Consider the following 20,640-nt stretch of genomic DNA (forward strand, 5'->3'; position numbering starts at 1 on the left):
TCCAGACTTTTTCAGACTAGTGGGGAGAAGGAATGTTACGTAACTGCAACGGAGACCTGGAATTGCCGGCCGCCGCAGGGCCGGGCCAGAACCCCTTCTGCCCGTCTCGGTACCGCTGTGTGTCGGGGCTGCGGGCGGCCATCAGTCTGAGAACAACCGAGGCTGTGTGCACCCGTGCCGGGAAGGGAACCCCGCGAGTTCTGAGGTTGAGGCAGAAACTGGGGAGCTGGGACATCTGCTGTGTCCTGGCTCTCTTCACCTGGTCCCTGCTCAAGCGGCCCCCTGGGCAGGTGGCTCCTGCTGTGCAGCCCCTCCCTTTCGGGAGCAGATGCTGATCCTGAGAATCTGCGCCAGGAGCCCACAGGCACCCGTGTAGAGACAGTCTGCCCTTCGCACTTCTTTCCATGGTGCTGCCATGGTGTGGCCTTCCTCCTCCCATCATCTCCCTCACGTGGGAAGCAGCAGACACCCAGGGTCAGCAGGAGAGGGCTGGAGAGGCACAGGCAAGCTAGGAGCTCAGTGCGCAGCCACACCCCCGTCCCACCTCCTGCCAGCCACAGGGACTGGAGCCGGGAGAGCTACAGCTCAAATTCAGGGGGCCAGAGCGTGGTAGGCCTGGAGGGCGCAGTGAGCGCAGGCAGGCAGACCCCTGTCCCAGCTGCGGGTGCTCAGAGGGGCCTGAGCTGTTCTGTGTGTGCAAGTGCACAATGTTTATAATTTTTTTAAAAAAATTTATTTGAAAGGCAGAGAGAAAGAGAGATCTTCCATCTGCTGGTTCACTCCCCAAATGACCACAACAGCTGGGGCTGGCCCAGGCCAAAGCCAGGAACACGGAGTTTCATCTTGGTCTCCCACTTGGGCCATCTTCCGCTGCTTTCCCAGGTGCATTAGCTGGGAGCTGGGCGGGAAGCCCCCAGCCGGGACTGGAACCAGTGCCCATTTTGAGATATGAGTGTGCCGCAACCCCAGCCTCCCAGTGCAAAATGTTGACAGTAACTCCGTGTACGGCAAGCTTGCCAAGATTCACCATGTATAGAATGTGGATAAATTGAAGTTTATGTCATGGAAGTTTCTTCTTTTCCCAACTAAAGGTGGCTGTGTTGGTTGATGGGACTGCCTCTTTATGGTGTCACTTTCCGGTTTTCTTGCATAACTTGGGAGACTTAACAGCCGCCTCCAGCTCCTGCAGTGTTGCTGTGGGGCCCTTTTGTCAGGGGCCTCCTGAGACTCTGTCATCCCACCTGGCCTTGACCTTGTCTACCTGGCTCCCCTGGGTACCTGCTTGCCCTCACAACCTCCTCATGCCTGCCCCGGCCTTTCCCCCGCAGTGGCTTCTGATCTGCTGTTCCCACGGGTTCTCAAAGCCTCATTCCCCTGTGAGGACTCCACCCTGGCCGTGCACTTTAACCAGAATGCAAAGGAGCCCCCTGGGTGCCGTTCTGCTCCCTGCCAGCTGGCTGCACACGGCCTGGGTGCCCTCACAGCGGCTCCTCCCCCGCGGGGACCCTTGGTTCTCACAGGAGGATGGCCAGGCCCCGGGGGAAGAGCCCAGACCCTCTTGCTGGCTCACCCTAGTGGCTACCAGGTAACAGGCCAATCGGCACTCGTGAGCATTTCACTTAAGCCATTTTATGTGTTCATATATATGTTATTTGGCAATTTCAGTTTATGTACCCAGTTTATATAACTGCATAAATAGGACCATTTCTTACGGAAGATGTGCTGTCCTGTCTTATCTTCCTGCATTCTTCCCCTCTTCACCACATCCCCACTCTCCCGGGCCACAAAGCACGTTACACACCCAGCCATTGCCGGCCCCGGCGCCTCCCGCAATTTCCAAGCTCTCCAGCCATCATCACAAATAAGGCTGTGTCCCCGCCTCACCAAAGAGGGGCCGGTGTCGCAGACACTGTGCCTGGCTTTGCTTACCCACCAGCTCACGGGGTCCTCTGCAGGTCAGCTGTGGAGCTCAAAGCTGTTGTTGTCCAGTGGTTAACACACCGTGAATCCATCATCACGCTCCATCTCTTCTCTTGCTGACCGTAAGGCACTTCCCGCTAAATGACTGTTTGGATTCCTGATTGAGAAGTCCAGAGTCTGTTTATTTGTTTAAGAGACAGCCCATGAAAGAGACCATGAGAGCTCCATTCGCTAGATTACTCCCCAGAAGCCACAGTGCTCCCCGTCCTTAGGGCCCAAGCAGGGACCTGGAAATTGAATCCAGGTCTCCTGCGTGGGTGGCAGGAACCCAGTGACGTGAGCCATCACCACTGCCTCCCAGGAAGCTGGGTCAGGAGGGAGCCAGGTGCAGAGCCCGGGGGTGGGGGCAGGGCAGGGCCCTACTTGGCGTCTCGTCCTCGGAGTTATTTTTTTTTTATTTTTATTTTTTGACAGGCAGAGTTAGAGAGAGAGACAGAGAGAAAGGTCTTCCTTTGCCGTTGGTTCACGCCCCAATGGCCGCCGTGGCCGGCACGCTGCGCTGATCCGAAGCCAAGAGCCAGGTGCTTCTCCTGGTCTCCCATGCAGGTGCAGGGCCCAAGCACTTGGGCCATCCTCCACTGCTTTCCCGGGCCACAGCAGAGAGCTGGACTGGAAGAGGAGCAACCGGGATAGAATCCGGCACCCCAACCGGGACTAGAACCTGGGGTGCCGATGCCGCAGGTGGAGGATTAGCTTATTGAGCTGTGGCGCCGGCCTCGGAGTTAATTTTTGAAGCACTTGTTTTTACATTCTTGTCCCAGCCCTAACACACGTTCTTCAAACGTCGTTCCACTCCGCAGCCCTGTCCATACACCTTCCTGAAAGCTAGACTTCGACAGCATGGCAGGGTTTGAGTCCAGCAGCCTCTTTTCAGCCCAGATCTACCGAGAGCCGTCCCCTCCCTCGACGGCTGGGACACTCACCCTCCTCTTCCCGAGTGGGGAACGTCTGCCTGTCTGGGAACCACTGGCCTCCCTGCAGTTCTGCCCTCGGGTCTTCCTTGTCTGGGTTGTGCACACTCTCTCCGGGGGGTCTCAACCCTGTCTTCCTCTCCCTGCCTTGGGCACTCACCTCGAGGCCACGTGGCTGCCCCGCCAGCTCTCTAGAGCACCTCCCACTCACCATGTCCCAAGCCGCTGGCAGCTCCTCTCCTTCTGGCCGCCACTTCTGATCGGACGGAGCTCGGCAGAACCCTGCCTCCTTGTCACCTGTCCAGCCCCATGGCTGCTGCCTGGGGACCTGTCAGGACCAGACTCTGCCCGTAACCACTCACTCTGTTTCTCCGTGCACGACCTCAATTCCACTCCACCGTTCATGTAGCTGCCAGGATGACAGTTCTAAAGCCCCGCCCCCCGCCATGGTTCTGTGTGGCCCACAGGAGAAGCCCTGGGGGCCCCTCCAGCCTCTTCCACCCCTTGTCCTGGACCCCACCTCACTGGCCCTCACAATTCCCGGAGAAGTCCAGGCAGGGGCTTTGTTGTTTGCTGGTTTTAATAAACTTTATTTTCTAGAGCCGTCTCAGCTCCATAGCAAAACTGGGTGGAGGCACAGTGAGTTCCTGTGTAGCCCGGATCTTCACACATGCACTGCCTCCTCTACTACTGTCACAACAGAGTGACGCATTTGTTAAAATCGGTGAGCCAGGGGCCAGTGGAGTGGGTTAAGCCACCACCAGTGATGCCAACATCCCATATGGGCATCCATATGCTGGCATCCCGGCTGCTCCACTTCTGATCCAGCTCCCTGCTAATGTGCCAGGGAAAGCAGTAGAGGATGGCCTAAGTGCTTGGGCCCCTGCACCCATGGGGAGACCCTGATGAAGCTCCTGGCTCCTGGCTTTGGCTTGGCCCAGCTCTAGCCATTGCAGCCACTCGGGGAGTAAATGGGACATCTCCCTCTCCCTTTCTCTTTGTCTTCCTCTCTCTCTGTAACTCTGCCTTTCAAGTAAATAAATAGATCTTTTTAAAAAAGATGAATAAATGAAATCGGTGACCCTGCAGTGGCACATTGCCACCACCCAAAGGCCACAGTCCAGACTCGGCTGACACCATGCTTGCTGTTGTAGTCTCTTGGTTTGGACAACTGTGTGACTGCTCGAATCTACCGAGATGGTGCCGCGTGTCACTCAAAAACCCTCTGGGCCCCACCTGTCCTGCCTGTCTCCCCTCTAACCCTTGGCAACCACTGAGCTTTCTGTTTTCTCTTAGCTTTGTCTTTTCCAGAATTCCAGGGAGTCGGAATCACGCATAATCTGTCCTTTTCAGCCGCTCGCTTTGTGCTGTGTATGTAAGTTTGCTCCACTCCTTTCAGGCTCAACAGCTCATTGCGTTTCCACGCTGAATATGAACATTCCCTTGTCTGGATGGACCAGAGGGTGTGCATCCGGTCATCTGCTGAAGACGTCGCGGTTGCTCCGCAGTTTGGGCAGTTATGAATAAAACTATGCTTAGCTTTGTGTCAAAGCATCAAATTGTCTTCCAAAGAGGCTACAGCATTTCACGTTCTCACCAGCAAGACTGGGAGTTCCTGTTGCTGCACAGCCTCACCAGCACTGGGTGTTGTCAGTGTTTCGAGTTGTAAGCATTCTTTTTTTTAAGATTATTTATTTATTTGAGAGGTAGAGTTACAGACAGCGAGAAGTAAGAGAGAGAGAGAGAGAGAGAGAGAGAGAGAGAGAGAGAGAGAGGTCTTCCATCTGCTGGCTCACTCTCCAATTGGCCGCATCTGCCAGAACTGAGCCAATCCGAAGCCTGGAGCCAGGAGCTTCTCCAGGTCTCCCATGTGGGTGCAGGGGCCCAAGCACTTGGGCCATCTTCTACTGCTTTCCCAGGCCATAGCAGAGAGCTAGATTGGAAGAGGAGCAGCCGGGACTAGAACCGGTGCCCATATAGGATGGCAGCCCTGCAGGCAGAGGATTAACCAGCCTACTGTGCCACAGCGCCGGCCCCGAGTTGTAATCATTCTAAAAGCTGTGGAGTGGTGTCTCGACGTTGTTTGAATTTGCATCCTCCTGATGATGTATGATGTGGGGGAACTCTCCACATGCTTATTTTCCATCTGTGTATCTTCACTGAGGAGTCTACCCAGGCCTTTTGCACATTGTTAATAAGTTTGTTTATTTTTTATTTTTTTAACAGGCAGAGTGGACAGTGAGAGAGAGAGAGAGACAGAGGGAAAGGTCTTCCTTTGCCGTTGGTTCACCCTCCAATGGCCTCCGCGGCCGGTGCGCTGCGGCTGGCGCACCTCACTGATCCGAAGGCAGGAGCCAGGTGCTTCTCCTGGTCTCCCATGGGGTGCAGGGCCCAGGCACTTGGGCCATCCTCCACTGCCCTCCCGGGCCACAGCAGAGAGCTGGCCTGGAAGAGGGGCAACCGGGACAGAATCTGGCGCCCCGACCGGGACTAGAACCCAGGGTGCCGGCGCCGCAAGGCGGAGAATTAGCCTATTGAGCCACGGCGCTGGCCAAGTTTGTTTATTTTTATTTGAAAGAGCAACAGACAGAGAAAGGGAGATTTCTCATTCGCAGGTTCACTCCCACACAAGCGCTCAACAGGGGTCAGCGCTGTGGTGTAATAGGCTAAGCCTCTGCCTGCAGTGCCAGCATCCCATATGGGAACCAATTCAAGTCCTAGCTGCTCCACTTCTGATCCAGCTCTCTGCTGATGGCAGATGGTTTTTTTTTTTTTATTGTTAAGTTTTAAGACTGCTTTCTATACTTAATGTAACAGTTCTTTATCAGATGTACCTTTTGCAAACTTTTTTCTGGTCTGGTTTGTATTCTCATTCTCTTAACATTGGCTTTTGCAAAGCAGAGTTTTTTAATTTTCATGAAGTCCAGCTGATCAATGGTTTCTTTTATGGATTTTGCCTTTGGTATTGTATCTAAAGTCATCTCCATACCCAGGAACATCTCCTCTGTCACCTTGTTTTAAAAAAGATTTTTATTTACTTGTTTGAGAGGTAGAGTTACACACAGAGAAAAGGAAAGTCAGAGAGATCTTTCATCTGCTGGTTTACTTCCCAAATGGCTGCAACAGCTGGAGTTGAGCCGATGCGAAGCCAGGAGCCAGGAGCTTCTTCCAGATCTCCCACACAGGTGCAGGGGCCCAAACTTTAATGCCATCATCTACTGCCTTCCTAGGCCTTAGCAGAGAGCTAGATCAGAAGAGGAGCAGCCGGGATTCGAACTGGCACCCATATGGAATTCTGGCAGTGCAGGTGGAAGCTTAGCCCACTACACCACAGCGCCGGCCCCCTCCTCTGTCACCTTCTAAGAGTTGGACAGTTTGGTGTTTACATCTACATTTCGATCCATTCCAAGTCGATTTTTGTGAACGGTGTAAGTACGGTCTATGTCTGGATTATTTTTTAAGCTCATTTCCAGTTCTAGCACCGCTTGGTGAAAAGCCCATCTCTGCTCCCTTGTGTGCTCTGCTCCTTTGTCAAGCACCAGCTGACTGTGTTTGGTGGGTCTGGGCCTGGCTCGCTGTCGTGTTCTGTGGCTCCATTCATCCACTCTCTTGCCAGTACCGTAGCCTTACATACGGAAGCTTCACGGTAGGTCTTCAAGTTGTGCAAGGCCAAGCCTCCACTTTGCTCTTCTTCAATACTGAGTTCAATGTTTGGAATCTTCTGCCTCCCTGCTTAAATGCTGGAATCAGCTTGTCAATCTTCACAAGGTAATTTACTGGGATTTGGATTTGGATTCCACTGAATTCATAGAGGAAGCGGCTTCCGGGATGTTTTAAGTAGAAATTCGATTCCTATCCCGTGAGGATATGTTTTAACTTGAATATGTCATCCTTTGCTTTGTTTGCCTTCCATCTTATTACTGCGCATTCTTTCGACGTGACACATGTCCTTCATGCTTGTGCAATAAATCAAACTGACAGGTCTCCAGACACCATGCTGAAGACAGATATTTCACCAATCTTGAGTTGTCAGAATGACTTTATTATTTTTGCAAAAATAATACATTCTTATTTATAAAGAACTGAAGAACTGAAGGTTTACGATGACCTCCACCCAGAGATAATGACAAACGTTAGGTGAGCCGTCTTCCAGGTATCTCTGAGATCTGTCTAGCTAGAAGGAAATGGAAATGCTTTTATTAAAATAAGATTTGCCAGGGCTGGCGCTCTGGCATAGTAGGCTAAGCCTCTGCCTATGGTGCCGGCATCCCATACAGGCATTTGTTCGAGTCCCGGCTGCTCCTCTTCCGATCCAGCTCTCTGCTATGGCCTGGGAAAGCAGTGGAAGATGGCCCAAGTGCTTGGGCCCCTGCACCCACATGGGAGACCCTGATGAAACTCCTGGCTCCTGGCTTCGGATTGGCTCACTCTGGCTATTGCAGCATTTGGGGAGCAAACCAGAGGATGGAAGACCTCTCTCTCTCTCTCTCTCTCTCTCCTTCTCTCTGTAACTCTACCTCTCAAATAAATAAGTAAAAATATTTTTAAAAATAAAATAAAATGAGGCTGGACAAGCTATGTAAAAAAAATCAAAGATTCAAACCTAGGGGCCAGTGCTGTGGCACAGTAGGTTAAGCATCTGTGTGCGGCACCGGCATCCCACATGGGCGCCAGTTCAAGTCCCGGCTGCTCCACTTCCTATCCAGCTCTCTGCTCATGCACCTGGAAAAGCGGTGGAGGATGGTCCAAGTCCTTGGGCCCCTGCACCCACATGGGAGACCTGGAAGAAGCTCCAGGCTTCTGGCTTCAGCCTGGCCCAGCCCCTGCCATTGCAGCCACTTGGGGAGTGAACCAGTGGATGGAAGACTTCTCTCTGTCTCTGAAATTCCACCTTTAAAAAAAAAAAAAAAGTCCGTAATTTTATGTGAACCTAACCTAACAGAATAAGCAACTGACTGAAGTAGGCATGTCTTCCTCCCCCCTCCACACAAAAATTAGTTCCTAAAAGATTTCTCTGAAATTCAGATTATGAGAAGCATTAAGAAACTAGGGGCCGGCACTGTGGTGCAGCGGGTTAACGCCCTGGCCTGAAGCGCCGACATCCCATATGGGCGCCAGTTTGAGACCCAGATGCTCTACTTCCGATCCAGCTCTCTTCTGCGGCCTAGGAAAGCAGTAGAAGATGGCCCAAGTGCTTGGGCCCCTGCCCCGACCTGGGAGACCTGGAAGAAGCTCCTAGCTCCTGGCTTCAGATTGGCGCAGCTCCAGCCATTGTGGCCAATTGGGGAGTGAACCAGTGCATGGAAGACCTCTCTCTGCCTCTCCTCTCTCAGTGTATCTCTGACTTTCAAATAAATAAATAAATCTTTAAAAAAAAAAAAAAGAAACTGGAAGAGTTATTTTTTTTCTTTTACATTTTATTTATGTATTTATTTGAGCACAGAGAGAGACAGGGGAAGAGAGCCCGTATCGGCCGGAATGCCTGCCACGGCTGAGGCTGGGCCGAGGCTGGAGCCGTGAGCCCAGCTCTGCATGTGGGTCTCGAGTGGGCAGCAGGTATCCCGCGACCTCAGCCGTCAGCACTGTCCCCCAGGGCCTGCGCCGGCAGGCAGCTGGAGTCAGGAGCTGCAGGCAGAATAAAACAACGCAGCTGGAGAATGAGGACGTCATTTGCCGGACCGGTCACGCCCGCACGGACAGTGAGGTCACCGGCGGTGCCTCTGCCACACGCCTGCATTCCTGGGCCTCGGGAAACTCGACTGGCTGCCTGCATCAGGAGAACAGTTCCAGTCTCTCTGTGGTCTGTACAACTTCTGGTGCCACGCGCTCCTGCGGTGGGAATTTGGAGCCATTTCTCCATTGTCATCTGGCATGGATGGTCGGCAGGGACGAGACCACGGCCAGCCGCGGCTTCCCCCGGAGAGGCACCCCCTTCACTTCCTTTCCCTCCCCCCAGCCCCATCCTGGCCTCTCTGTCTTTCCGATTGTCCTCAGTAGTTGCTGGTTCAGCCTGTGTTCTTCCCGTCACAATCCCTTCCTCATCTCGGGAAGATGTGTCTCTTCTCTGTGAACCCTGCAGCTTTGCCTGGGCTGGATCTCTGAGAGTCCATGGTTACTCCTTCGTGCCGCTGGGTCACCGTTGTCTTCTCTCTCTCTAATTCTTCATCTTTTTTCTCCTCGTTCTCCCTGAGTAGCTCAAACCTCCCCTCTGCACCAAGTTGGTTTTCAGCCCTATCCATTATGTTTCCTTATATTTTTAAAAAGTTTACTTATTTTCATTTTATTTGAAAGGCAAAGAAACACAGAGAGAGGTCTTCCATCCTCAGGTTCACTCCCCAAATGGCCTCAACGGTGAGGGCTGGGCCAGGCTGAAGCCAGGAGCCAGGAGCTTCACCCGGGTCTCCCACGCGAGTGACGGGCAGGAGCTCTACCATCTCTCAGGACGCACATTGGCAGGAGGCTGGGTCAGAAGCGTAGCAGCTGGGACTTGAACCAGCGCTTGCTATGGGATGTCAGCATCCCAATCGGCAACTTAACCCTCACCCCTCCTTCTCTTCTCTTGTTTAAAGCAAACAAAAAACCTTATTTTTCACCTTCACTAAGGAAAAGTACTGAAAACCAAATTAACAGAAACCTAGACATTTGCAAACACACTAATGCCCTCCTTTCCAGCCACCCAGACACATTCCCACACAGGGGCTCCCTAGCCCTAGGAGCCTGACCACCAGGGTGGTGTTCAGGGGTTACCCCCACCCCCACCGTGGCCTGGGTGGCTCTGCACAGCTCACCGGCATGGCCCGGTCCTGAGACACCCTACCCTAGCCTATGTGTGCAGAGTGTCCAGCCCCGAGCCCAGCACACAGCAGGCACCTGATCCCTGGCCGCCTGCGCTTCCCTCACTGTCTTGTCGTCAGCCACGCCCCTTCCTCTGTGAACAGGCCTCCTCCATCCCCAGAGCCATCCTCGAAACCCCCAGTGACAGGGCTGGACCAGACCCGAGGGATCTGGTGAGGAGGGGAGGAAGCTGAGGCCTGTGGCTGGTAGCTGCAAAGGAGGAGAACTCCCATGGTCCTGGCCACTTCGTGGAAACACCCTCTCTTGCTGAGGCCTCCCCCTTCGTGGTTCTTGGCCCCGTCCCACCCTGAACCCTCCGTGCAAACCCCCCAAGGGCCAGCCCAAATCTCCACACAGCCCCAGCGACCTCCGCCTTCCCCCTTGAGGCTGCCCGGGCACCTACGCTTCCCTTCCCCTGGGTGGCCTGGGTTGGAGGCTCAAGGACAAAGCTGGTTCTTTTCACTTGACCCCAACCCTAGCCCCTTTAGCAGGCTCTGGGCCTGCCCTCCACCTCCCACAGCCCTCTGCGTCCTCCTGGCTCCTGGCTTCAGCTTGGCCCAGCCCAGCTGCTGCGGCCATCCGGGATGTGAACCAGCAGATGGAAGACCTCTCTCTCTGTCTCTCTCTCTCTGTGACTCTGCCTTTCAAATAAATAAATCAATCTTTGAACAAAGCAGCAGCAGCAACCTCAGATCCTGTAGCAAGAATAACTGCTCTGTCTTCCTGCTCACCAAGGAGCCTAGCAAGTTAGTGCCAGGCCTGCTGGGCTGCTATTACAGAACCCCACTGAGCCTGAGTGCTTATTTCTAACAGTTCGGCATGCCAGAAAGTCAAGGCAGGCTCCGGGCTCCCAGGTGCTGCCTTCCCGCTGCACCCTCTGTGGTCCAAGGGCTAAGAAGTTCCCCCAGACCTCTAAAGGCACCGGCCCACAGGTGGGGTCTCCATCCTTTGAGTACTCACCTCCCCAAGCCCCTACTCCGGGGTGCGGGGGTTGTCCACACAGGAGCTCCAGGGGACAAACCTTTGAAGATGGCAGCTGGCCTCTCACGTGGCAGTATGTGTCCAGGAGAGAGGCAGCCATGTACACACTGCTGCTCCTATTGGGAGCTGCTGAGAGGGGCAGCACCTTGGGGCCTTCTGGGTGCTGACCCCTTGGGGCCGACCCTTCCACCCCCGGGGTCCTTCCTGGGTCTCCCGGAAGCCAGCCTCCCCCCTATGCTCCTCACTCCTGTGCACCCCGACCTGCCCACACACCTCTCTGGCTTCCAAAGCTTTGCCCACGCTAAGCTGCGCCACGGGAATGAACGCAGGGGGCTAGGGCCTGGGGCCGACGGATGCCCTGGGGGAGGTCAACTTGTGGACCCAAGGGTGCAGGTGTCGTCCCTGCCGTAAGCTCCGCCCCACGGCAGGCTCTTCTTGCTTATGTCCCGAACGAATGTTTCACAATGCGAAGCTACCCCAGAGGAGGCCATGGGATGGAGGAGGTGGGTGAGGCCCTGGAGTGGCCCAGCATGGGCAGGGAGGGGACGTGGGAGAGCAGAGGGCGTCTGAGGGTGGCGCCTGACCACGGCGAGGAGCTGACCAATGCGGTGGGCCATGGAGACACTCTGGGTCCCCAAGAAGGAAAGACGGGGTGGATGTGGCACTAGAGAACCGTGGCCACAGCTGGGTAGGCGGGGCACCGGGAGAGGAGCGGCCCAGCAGGGTGGGGCGGGCAGCCAGGAGGCCACCAGGAGCCTGGCAGAGGTGGCCGGAGGAGTGGTACAGAGAAGGAAGCAGCCCCAGTGTCTGTCCGGGGGGGTGGTTGGGGGGGAGCGGTGAGACAGCGGCCGCAGAGTCATGTCGGGAACCTCGGAACGGCGGCGCAAATGGGCAGTGCAGCGCTACCCGGCCCAAAGGAAGACACAAAGAGCAGAGCCGGCTTTAGCATTTAGCCTTGCTGTTGGTGTGGCTGCCTTGGACCACCCAGGGCTCTTTAAACTTAATCAGAGCGCCAGCTTGAGCCAGCTCCCTGCTAATGCACCCTGGGAGGTGGCAGAAGATGGCCCAAGGACTTGGGCCCCTGCCACTCATGCGGGAGACCCAGATGGAGCTTCAGGCTCCTGGCTTCAGCCTGGACCAACCCTGGCTGTTGTGGGTTCACTCGTTTAGGGAGTGAACCAATTAATAGTAGACTGATCTCTCTTTTTTCCTTCTCCCTCTCTCTCCCCTTCACATAAATTTAAAAAAAAATTTTTAAGCTTACATTAAAATTTGAAACGCAGTCCCTGGGTCACGTGCAGTCAGTGGCTGCCACATTGGACGGTGCCGAGGCAGATTCTGTCCACCCACACAGAGCTCCACACAAAGTGATACTGCGTGTTGTGTGCAGGTGCGGCTGTCTAGTAAAACGCCACGAAATCAGGCAGATGCAAAATGACACCTTCACATGCCCTCCGGGAAGGCGAGCGTCTGGGAGTGGAGACGGCGTCGGGGCCGGCTGGGTGGCTGCCCCTTATATCGCTATCTGAAGCACTGCATCCTAGAAGCGTGGTCGCAGAGTCTGGCTGGCCGTGAGAGCACTGTGACAGACAGACTGCCGTCTGGCAGGCGGCAGACCGAACCGCCGGAGTTATTGGCTTTGCTTTGTTTTTTTCTTAAGATTTATTTATTTATTTGAAAAACAGAGTAACACAGAAAGAAGGAGACACAGAGAGAGAGAGAGAGATCTTTCATCTGCTGTCTTACTCCCCAGTGGTCGCAATGACTGGGGCTGGGCCAGGCTGAAGGCAGGAGCCAGGAACTCCATCCAGGTCTCCCACACGGGTGGCTGGGGCCCAAGAACTTGAGCCTTCATTTTCTTTCCTTCCTTATTTCTCTCTCTTTTTCTTTCTTTCTGCCTGCCTTCCTGCCTTCCTTCCTTCCTTCCTCCCTTCCTCCCTTCCTTCGTTTCTTTCTTTCTTTCAGATTTATTTATTTATTTGAAAGGCAGAGTTGCAGAGAGAAAGAGAGAGACAGAGAGAGAGAGGGACAGAAGTCTTCCATCCGCTGGTTCACTCCCCAGATGGCCACAATGGCTGGAGCTGCACTGATCTGAAGCCAGGAGCCTGGAGCTTCTTCCTGGTCTCCCATGCAGGTGCAGGGGCCCAAGGACTTGGGCCATCTTCTACTGCTTTCCCAGGCCATAGCAGAGAGCTGGGTCAGAAGCCAGGCTGGCGCCATGGCTCACTAGGCTAATCCTCTGCCTGCAGCGCCGGCACCCCAGGTTCTAGTCCCGGTTGGGGCACTGGTTCTGTCCTGGTTGCTCCTCTTCCAGGCCAGCTCTCTGCTGTGGCCCGGGAAGGCAGTGGAGGATGGCCCAAGTGCTTGGGCCCTGCACCCCATGGGAGACCAGGAGGAAGCACCTGGCTCCTGGCTCTGGATCAGCGCTGTGCGCCGGCCGTGACAGCTATTTGGGGGTGAACCAACGGAAGGAAGACTTTTCTCTCTGTCTCTCTCACTGTCTAACTCTGCCTGTCCAAAAAAAAAAAAAAAAAAAAGTGGAGCAGCTGGGACTTGAACCGGCACCCATATGGGATGCCGGCACTGTAGGCGGTGGCTTTACCCATGACACCACAGCGCCAGCCCCTTGAGCCATCATTTTCACTTCCCAAGCACATTAGCAGGGAGCTGGATCAGAATCAGAATATCTAGGACCCAATTTGGCACAGGGATCCCAAGTGGCAGCTTAACCCGTCATGTCACCAGCCCACCTCTGGCCTGAGTTTCTTGCCTGGGAGTCTGGCAGAAGGGGCTCCATGGGGACATCTGGTCTTTCCCCATTTGGCTGCTCCCCTGGCACAGCCGCCATTCTGACTCTTCACAGCCACTCTTCTCTGGGCCCTGTTGCCATGGTCACCCGGCCTCCAGGCAGCTGTGACCAAGGGTCAGGCCCAGGCAGTGGCATTGCTTGGCCTCCTGAGGGCACACACCTCCCAGCTGTGCCTCTGGCTTGCCCCACCATTGCGGCCACACTGCCCTTCCCACGGGCTCCTCCTCCCCAGCTCCTGAACCAAGCCCAGCTTTGCACTCCTTGGACGAAGGCCATTTGCTACTTTGTCCCCCCAGAGTCCCAGTGAGGCCTGGGACAGCTGTGCTCTGTGAGGAATCTGTGTGCACCAGACAGGAAGCCAGCCAGTGGCCCGGGAGGCCCTGGAAATCTGGGCCAGGCGCCCAGTGCTGCTGAGGCCAAGGGGCTTCCGGCTGAAGGCTTTGGCCATGGCTGGCTTTGGCGTTTCGGTGGGGAGAGAGCGCCTGCCCCAGCTGGGCTGGGAAGAGCTAGGGCCTGTCGTGATCGAGGCTGGCTGGGCAGCCAGGCCCTCCTCTCCGGGACAATCCCCCCCCCCCCCACCTCCCACCAGCCGTGGGATGATGCCCTCTCCCCAGAATCCACCAGATGTCTCGACTCCAGGAGCCACAAGCCCAGACGAGGGAACTGATCCCATCCTGCCTCTGGGAGGCTCCTGGGGACCTCCTGCGCCTTCCCACATGAGCCCAACAGCTGCCACGGATCGAGTGAGGGCCTGGCATTTCTTTTACGGAATCATCACAGTCGTTCTCTGGCTTCACACGCGCACAAGGAAAGGTTGGAGGGGTGAAGCTGTGTGCAACTAGGGAGTGGCAGGATCCGAGCCGGGAGGCTGCATTGGCTCCTGCCCTGAGCTCTCTCCTCGCTTCCTCTCGCCCTCCCTCGGGCGCACCCCACCTCCCTACCTGTCTGTCTCTTCCTCTCCCGCTGCTCCTGCCCTCACCTCCCCCTGCCTCTCTCCCAGCCCAGCCCCCTGTCTCTTCTGCCTCATCTCCTCCTCTGACCCCAGAGGAAAACAGGAGCGTATTTGGAACTCTTAGCTACAGAGTCAAGTTCAAGCCCAGCATTCTTAGCTTTTTAATTGTATATTTTAGACATTTATGTGTTTCTTTCACTATATGTGAAAGGCAGAGACAGACAGACAGATCTTGCACTTCCTGGTTCACTCCTGGAGTGCCCCCACCAGCTAGGGCTGGGCCAGAGGAGCTGGAACTTGAACCAGGCACCCTGATGAGGGCGCCGTGCGTCCCAGGTGGCTACTTAACTACTGCGCCGAATGCCTGCCTCCTTGATTCTTAAATGCATAACACCATGTGAATTTCCTTTCTTTTAATTAAAAATGCTCTGTCGGCCTGCTAAGAGCAGGCTTCTCATTCCAGGTGTATATGCTCCGCCATCTCTCCCGGAGCTTGGGGGAGCCCAGGAGGTAAAAAGACCCGGCCCCGCCTTCTCCACACGGGGACACAGCCCAGAGACGCCAAGGTCACTGGCCCTGCAGAGAAGGTGGGCTCCCGAGCGTGTCCCAAGGTGCCCACGGCCACGGTAGTAGCTGAGCGAGGCAGGGGCCCTCATGGCTGATGGGAGCCAGCGCTCCCTTCCATGGTGGCTCCCTTCCCCAAACACGGCACCCACCAGTCGGGGGAGGCTGGGTGCGGGGCCCGGAGGCTACATCCTTCACTGCCAGCACCCGGCTGCTAGCTGTCTGTTTTTAGCACGCTGCTCTGTGACCGGCTTCCGTCCGCACACCCTGGCATTGTCTCTGCTGCCATCAGAGCGCTCGGCTGTCCTTTGAAACGAGCTCTGTGTTGTCCCCCCTGACTGCTGCCCTGGGGTTGGAGTTCCTGGGGTGGAACTGAGTACCCTTTCTTCGCCATCCGCTCCTGTCGGGCCACCAGGCACGTGGCGCCGGGACAGCCAGGCTGCTCCAGGAGTTTGGATTCAATGCTGGTGACCTTTTGTTTCCAGGAGGACACAGAACATGGGCAACAGGAATCTGGCCTCACCCTGACGCCTCAATTCTTATCAAAGAGTAACCCGAGCTACTGTGGTAAGAATGGGAACTAACAAAATAACACCGAAATGTCAGAGAGAGCCTTGCGTCACAGATTCAAGGCTGGCAGCCCAGGGTCCCCTGGGCTAGGTACAGAGGCGTTGCTAGGTACAGGGCAGAACGGCCACTCTGTGGAACATTCCGCAAACGCCGGAAATGGTGGCTGTGGAGATACAGAGTGTGTGGGAAACACGGGTGATAGGGCATCTGGGAAAAAAGACAGGCCCCGGCGCCAGGCCTGTGCTCCTGCTTCATTCCGGAGAAGAGGAAGCAAGTCCGAGGCTGTGCGTCCCAGACCCTGGGCGGCAATGGGCCAGCTGGCTGTCACTCAACTTCCACCCCAGCACAAGCACACAGCACACGCTTTAGTAAAAACCCCATAGAGCTAGCGCTTAAAAACACCATCCACGGAAAGACTTGTATCTAAAATTTTTAAGGGATTCCGAGAGTGCAACAGAAAACTATTCCAGCCAGGAAGGGACAAAAGCCATCAGCAGACGCTCCAGCTAAGAGGATAAAGGGAGGGCCAGCGAGCTCCTGCAAAGATGCTCCATGCTGTTGTCCGCTAGGAAAATGCACATTCCAACCACAGGGACATCATGGCGCACCTGTGGGAATGCCTGTGTCACGTCACGACGCACCTGTGGGAATGCCTGCGTCACGTCACGCACTTGTCGGAATGCGTGTGTGACATCACAACGCACCTGTGGGAATGCCTGTGTCGGCCTCCTGGGGGAGACTGGGCAGTTGAAAATCTGAGCAGTGTGCTCTCGGGAGGCCGGAAGTCTGACACCAAGAGGCCAGTGGGTCTCTGCCCACTCTGGAGGCTTAGGGGCAGAATCCTCAAGCCAGATCCCCCCGGAGTCCCTGCCTCTGTTGTCCCACCCATCTTCTCTGTGTGTCTCTGGGTGTTCACACGGCCTTTGACTAAGGACATCAGAACTGCACACCTGCTCAGAGACTACAAGCAGATGTTAGAGGTGGACTTGCTCCCCCCAGCCATGGCTTCATTTTTTGTGATGGAGTTATACTACTGTTCAAGATGGCCACCTGCGACCCGGCATCCCATATCAGATCACCAGTTCAGGTCCCAGTTGCTACACTTCTAACCCAGCTCCCTGCTAATGAGCCTGGGAAGGCAGCAGAAGATGGCCCAAGTCCTTGCACCCACGTGGGAGACGCAATTGGAGTTCCTGGATCCTGGCCTCAAGCCTGGCCCATTCCTGGCTCTTGTGGGCTTCTGGGGGAGGGAAACAGAGGATGGAAATCTCTGTCTCCCACCACTACCTCTGATACTCTGTCAAACAAATATTAAAAAAAAAAAAAAAAAGACAAAAGTAATCATTCAAAAAGAAAATATATTCTCCCCGAGGTGGGTTTGTGGATGGATCAAACAGTTACTGAAAAGCACAGCCATCCTGCATCTTCCTGATTGTGCCTCCTCTCGCCCCTCCCAGCCTCCGCTCTCTGCCCCCTCCATCAGCCAGTCCTGCCTCCCCACACCTGCTGGCCTGACCGCCCTCTTTCTCTGGAGGCGGGTCCCTGGCTCTGGCCCCACCCCGTCACTGTACCAGCCCCTCCCCTGTGCTCTGCGAGCACCAGGTTCCTTGTGCAGCCTGGTGGTGACACCACCGGGTGTGTGTCCATGGTACCTCCCCAGGAGCAAAGCCCAGCGAAGAGCCCTGGCTGTGCATCGATGCCCGAAACACTCCGGCCGCCTCCGCTCTGCCTCCCAGGCTTCGCCCCCATCTCTCCTTTCTCCAAACCAGGCTCCTTTCTCTCTGCCTCCTGCCAAACACACCTCTGCCAGGAGGGCTCCCAGGCTCACACCTGCGCCTGAAGGATATGTGTGTTCCCCAGACCACAGTAGCTCCAACCCAGGAGGAAAATCCAGGCCAGGCTGCTGTGTTTTTTCTCTGTGCTACAAGGTAAGGCTGTGTAAGCTCTTCCTCCTGTAGCAGTGAACAGACCAACTGGCCAATGAGCACCGACAGAGCAGGCCTGTGCTGAGCCCCGCTCAGCTCCTGCCTCCTTGAATGCTCACAACCATGCTCTAAGGTACAGAGGTAGACACAGAGGCCAGAGAGCAAAAAACATCTTCCCCAGGGACCGGCATGGTGGTGCAAGAGATGAAGCTGTAGCCCGCAGTGCTGGTATCCCAGATGGGCGCTGGTTCAATAACTGGCTGCTCCACTTATTATTTTTTTAAGATTTATTTATTTATTTGAAATAGTTACACAGAGAGAGAAGGAAAGGCAGAGAGAGAGAGAGAGAGGTGTCTTCCATCCTCTGGTTCACTCCCCAATTGGTCATAACGGCCAGAGCTGCACTGATCCGAAGCAAGCAGTCAAGAGCTTCCTCTGAGTCTCTGATGCAGGTGCAGGGGCCCAAGGACTTGGGCCATCTTCTACTGCTTTCCCAGGCCATAGGAGAGAGCTAGATTGGAAGTGGAGCAGCCGGGACTCGAACTGGTGCCCACATGGGATGCCAGCACTGCAGGTGGTGGCTTAACCCGCTATGCCACAGCGCCAGCACTGGCTGCTCCACGTCTGATCCAGCCCCCTGCCAGTGCACCCAGGGAAAGCTGCAGAAGATGGCCCAAGTGTTTGGGCCCCTGCGCCCACCTGGGAGCCCTGGATGAGCTCCTGGCTTTGGCCTGGCCCTGGCTGTTGCAGCCATTGGGGAGTGAGTAGATGAGACATCTGTGTCACACGGCCTCTGTCGCTCTGCCTTTCAAATAGACAAGTTAAAAAAAAAAAAAAAAAGAACAAAATTACTTTGCCAAGCCTACCCACTGACAAGCCCCACAGTCCTGTGCACAGCACGGTGCGTTTTCTGGAAGGTTCCTGCTCCATGACCTAGGGGACCTGCTCTGTCCTCTTTACCCAGCTCCATGCCTGGCACACTGGGGAAGCTCTGTACACCTGCCCTGGGCGACTGCATGCCGCCCCTCGTGCTGGGTCTGCGAAGGTACTTCCCCTGCTGCCAGTGCCTGTGCCCTCACAGGAGGCGTCTGTGCCCCCCACGTGGCCCAGGCAGCAGGCTGAGCCCGGGGGGCTGTGTGCTCTGTGCAGAGCCGCCCCGAGGCGCTCAGAGGCACTTCCTGGGCTGGCCGTGCATCAGGCTTGTCACACACCAGCAGCACCAGGAGCCTCCACAACTTACGGCGGCCAGGATGTCACCAGGCAGTCACAAGTTTTCAGCTCCAGTGTAATCTTTTTTTTTTTTTTTTTTTAAGATTCAGTTATTTGAAAGAGTTGGTGGGGGGTGGGGGGACAGAAATTTCTTCCATGTGCTGGTTCACTCCCCAGATGGCTGCAACAACTGGAGCTGGGTCGATCTGAAACCAGGAGCTTCTTCTGGGTCTCCCACACGGGCACAGGGGTCCAAGCACTTGGACCATCTTCTACTGCTTTTCCAAGGCCATAGCAGAGAGCTGGATCAGAAGTGGAGCAGCCAGGACTCGAACCGGCACGCATATGGGATGCTGACACTGCACGTGGAGGCTTAGCCTACTATGCCACAGCAACAGCCCCTGTAGGTAAGTTTTAACATTAGAAAGTGTAAGACTTCCAACTGTTCTTCCTTTCAACATTGTTTGCTAGTGGATTCCCTTGAGATCATGTATGACTTCTAGGATGTTTTTTTCTCTTTATGTAAATAAATTGTCATTGAGATATTGTTTGGGATTGCATTGATCACACTGAGTAATATTGACATCTCTCTCCTTTTTTTTTTTTTTTTAAAGATTTATTTACTTATTTGAAAGGCAGAGTTACAGAGAAGCAGAGGCAGAGAGAGAGAGAGAGAGAGGTTTTCCATCTGCTGGTTCACTCCCCAAATGGCCGCAATGGCCGGAGCTGCTCCGATCCAAAGCTGGGAGCCAGGAGCTTCTTCCAGGTCTCCCACATGGGTGCAGGGGCCCAAGGACTTGGGCCATCCTCCACTGCTTTCCAGGCCATAGCAGAGAGCTGGATCTGAAGTGGAGCAGCAGGGTCTGGAACCAGCACCCACATGGGATGCTGGCACTGCAGGTGGGGGCTTTTACCTGCTACCCCACAGCACCGGCCCTGATGACTTAACAATATCCAGCCTTCTAATCCGTGAGCACGAGATGTCTTTCCGTTTCTTTGTGTCTTCTTTAGTTTTTTTCAGCAACATTTTGTAGGTTCCAGCCGACAAGGCTTTTGCGGCCAGGTGGGAGTTAGCACAGTGATTGGGTTAGGGATGCCTACATCCTGTATTGGAGTGCCTGGGTTCAAGTCTCAGCCATGCTTCCGATTGAGCTCCCTGCTAATGCCCAGCCTGGGAGGTAGCAGAGGATGGCCACCACCCATGTGGGAGAGCCACGGCAAGCTCTGGTTCCTGACGCTGGCTTGTCCCGGTCTCAGCTGCTGTGGGCATCTGTGGAGTAAATGAGTGGATGGAAAATCTGCCTCTGTCTCTTCTCTCTCTTGATGTCTCTCTGCCTTTCAAATAAAATATAATAAAATACAATAAAATAAAAGATTTAAAAGTTTTTTGCCTCTTTAAGTTTATTCCTAAGAAGTTTCTTCTTTTTTTTTTTTATTGTTGTTATAGAGTTGTTTTCTTACTTTCCTTTTGGATTATTCACTGTTAGTGTTTAGAAAAAAATTCATTTCTGTGTGTTGATTTTGTATCCTACATCGTTGCCATAGTTCTGTTTGTGGCGTCCAAGTTGCTTCTGTCTGTTTCTGCTTTGATTCTTACCTGGAGACCCAGGCGGGGCAGGTTTCCCTGGCATCTTTCAGGGCCAGTGGGGGAGGCTTTTCCTAGGACCCCATTCACCAAGGGGGCAGTCTTCAAGGACCACAGCAGAACCTGGAAGCACTGGTTCCGGTTCCCTGCCCCACGCAAGGGCATCGCATGGCAGGTGCTCGGCTGCCGAGCCTGCCACCCTCCCAACGCCTCCCCTCCACGCTCCTGCTGGGTCAGCACAGACCCCGGGCTCTTCTGCTCTCTCTGGATTTCAGAACCAGACGTGCCGAATTTTCTACACACTCAGAGCAGGGCTGTGG

Source organism: Lepus europaeus, chromosome 3 (assembly GCF_033115175.1).
Source record: "Lepus europaeus isolate LE1 chromosome 3, mLepTim1.pri, whole genome shotgun sequence".
Lineage (NCBI taxonomy): Eukaryota > Metazoa > Chordata > Mammalia > Lagomorpha > Leporidae > Lepus > Lepus europaeus.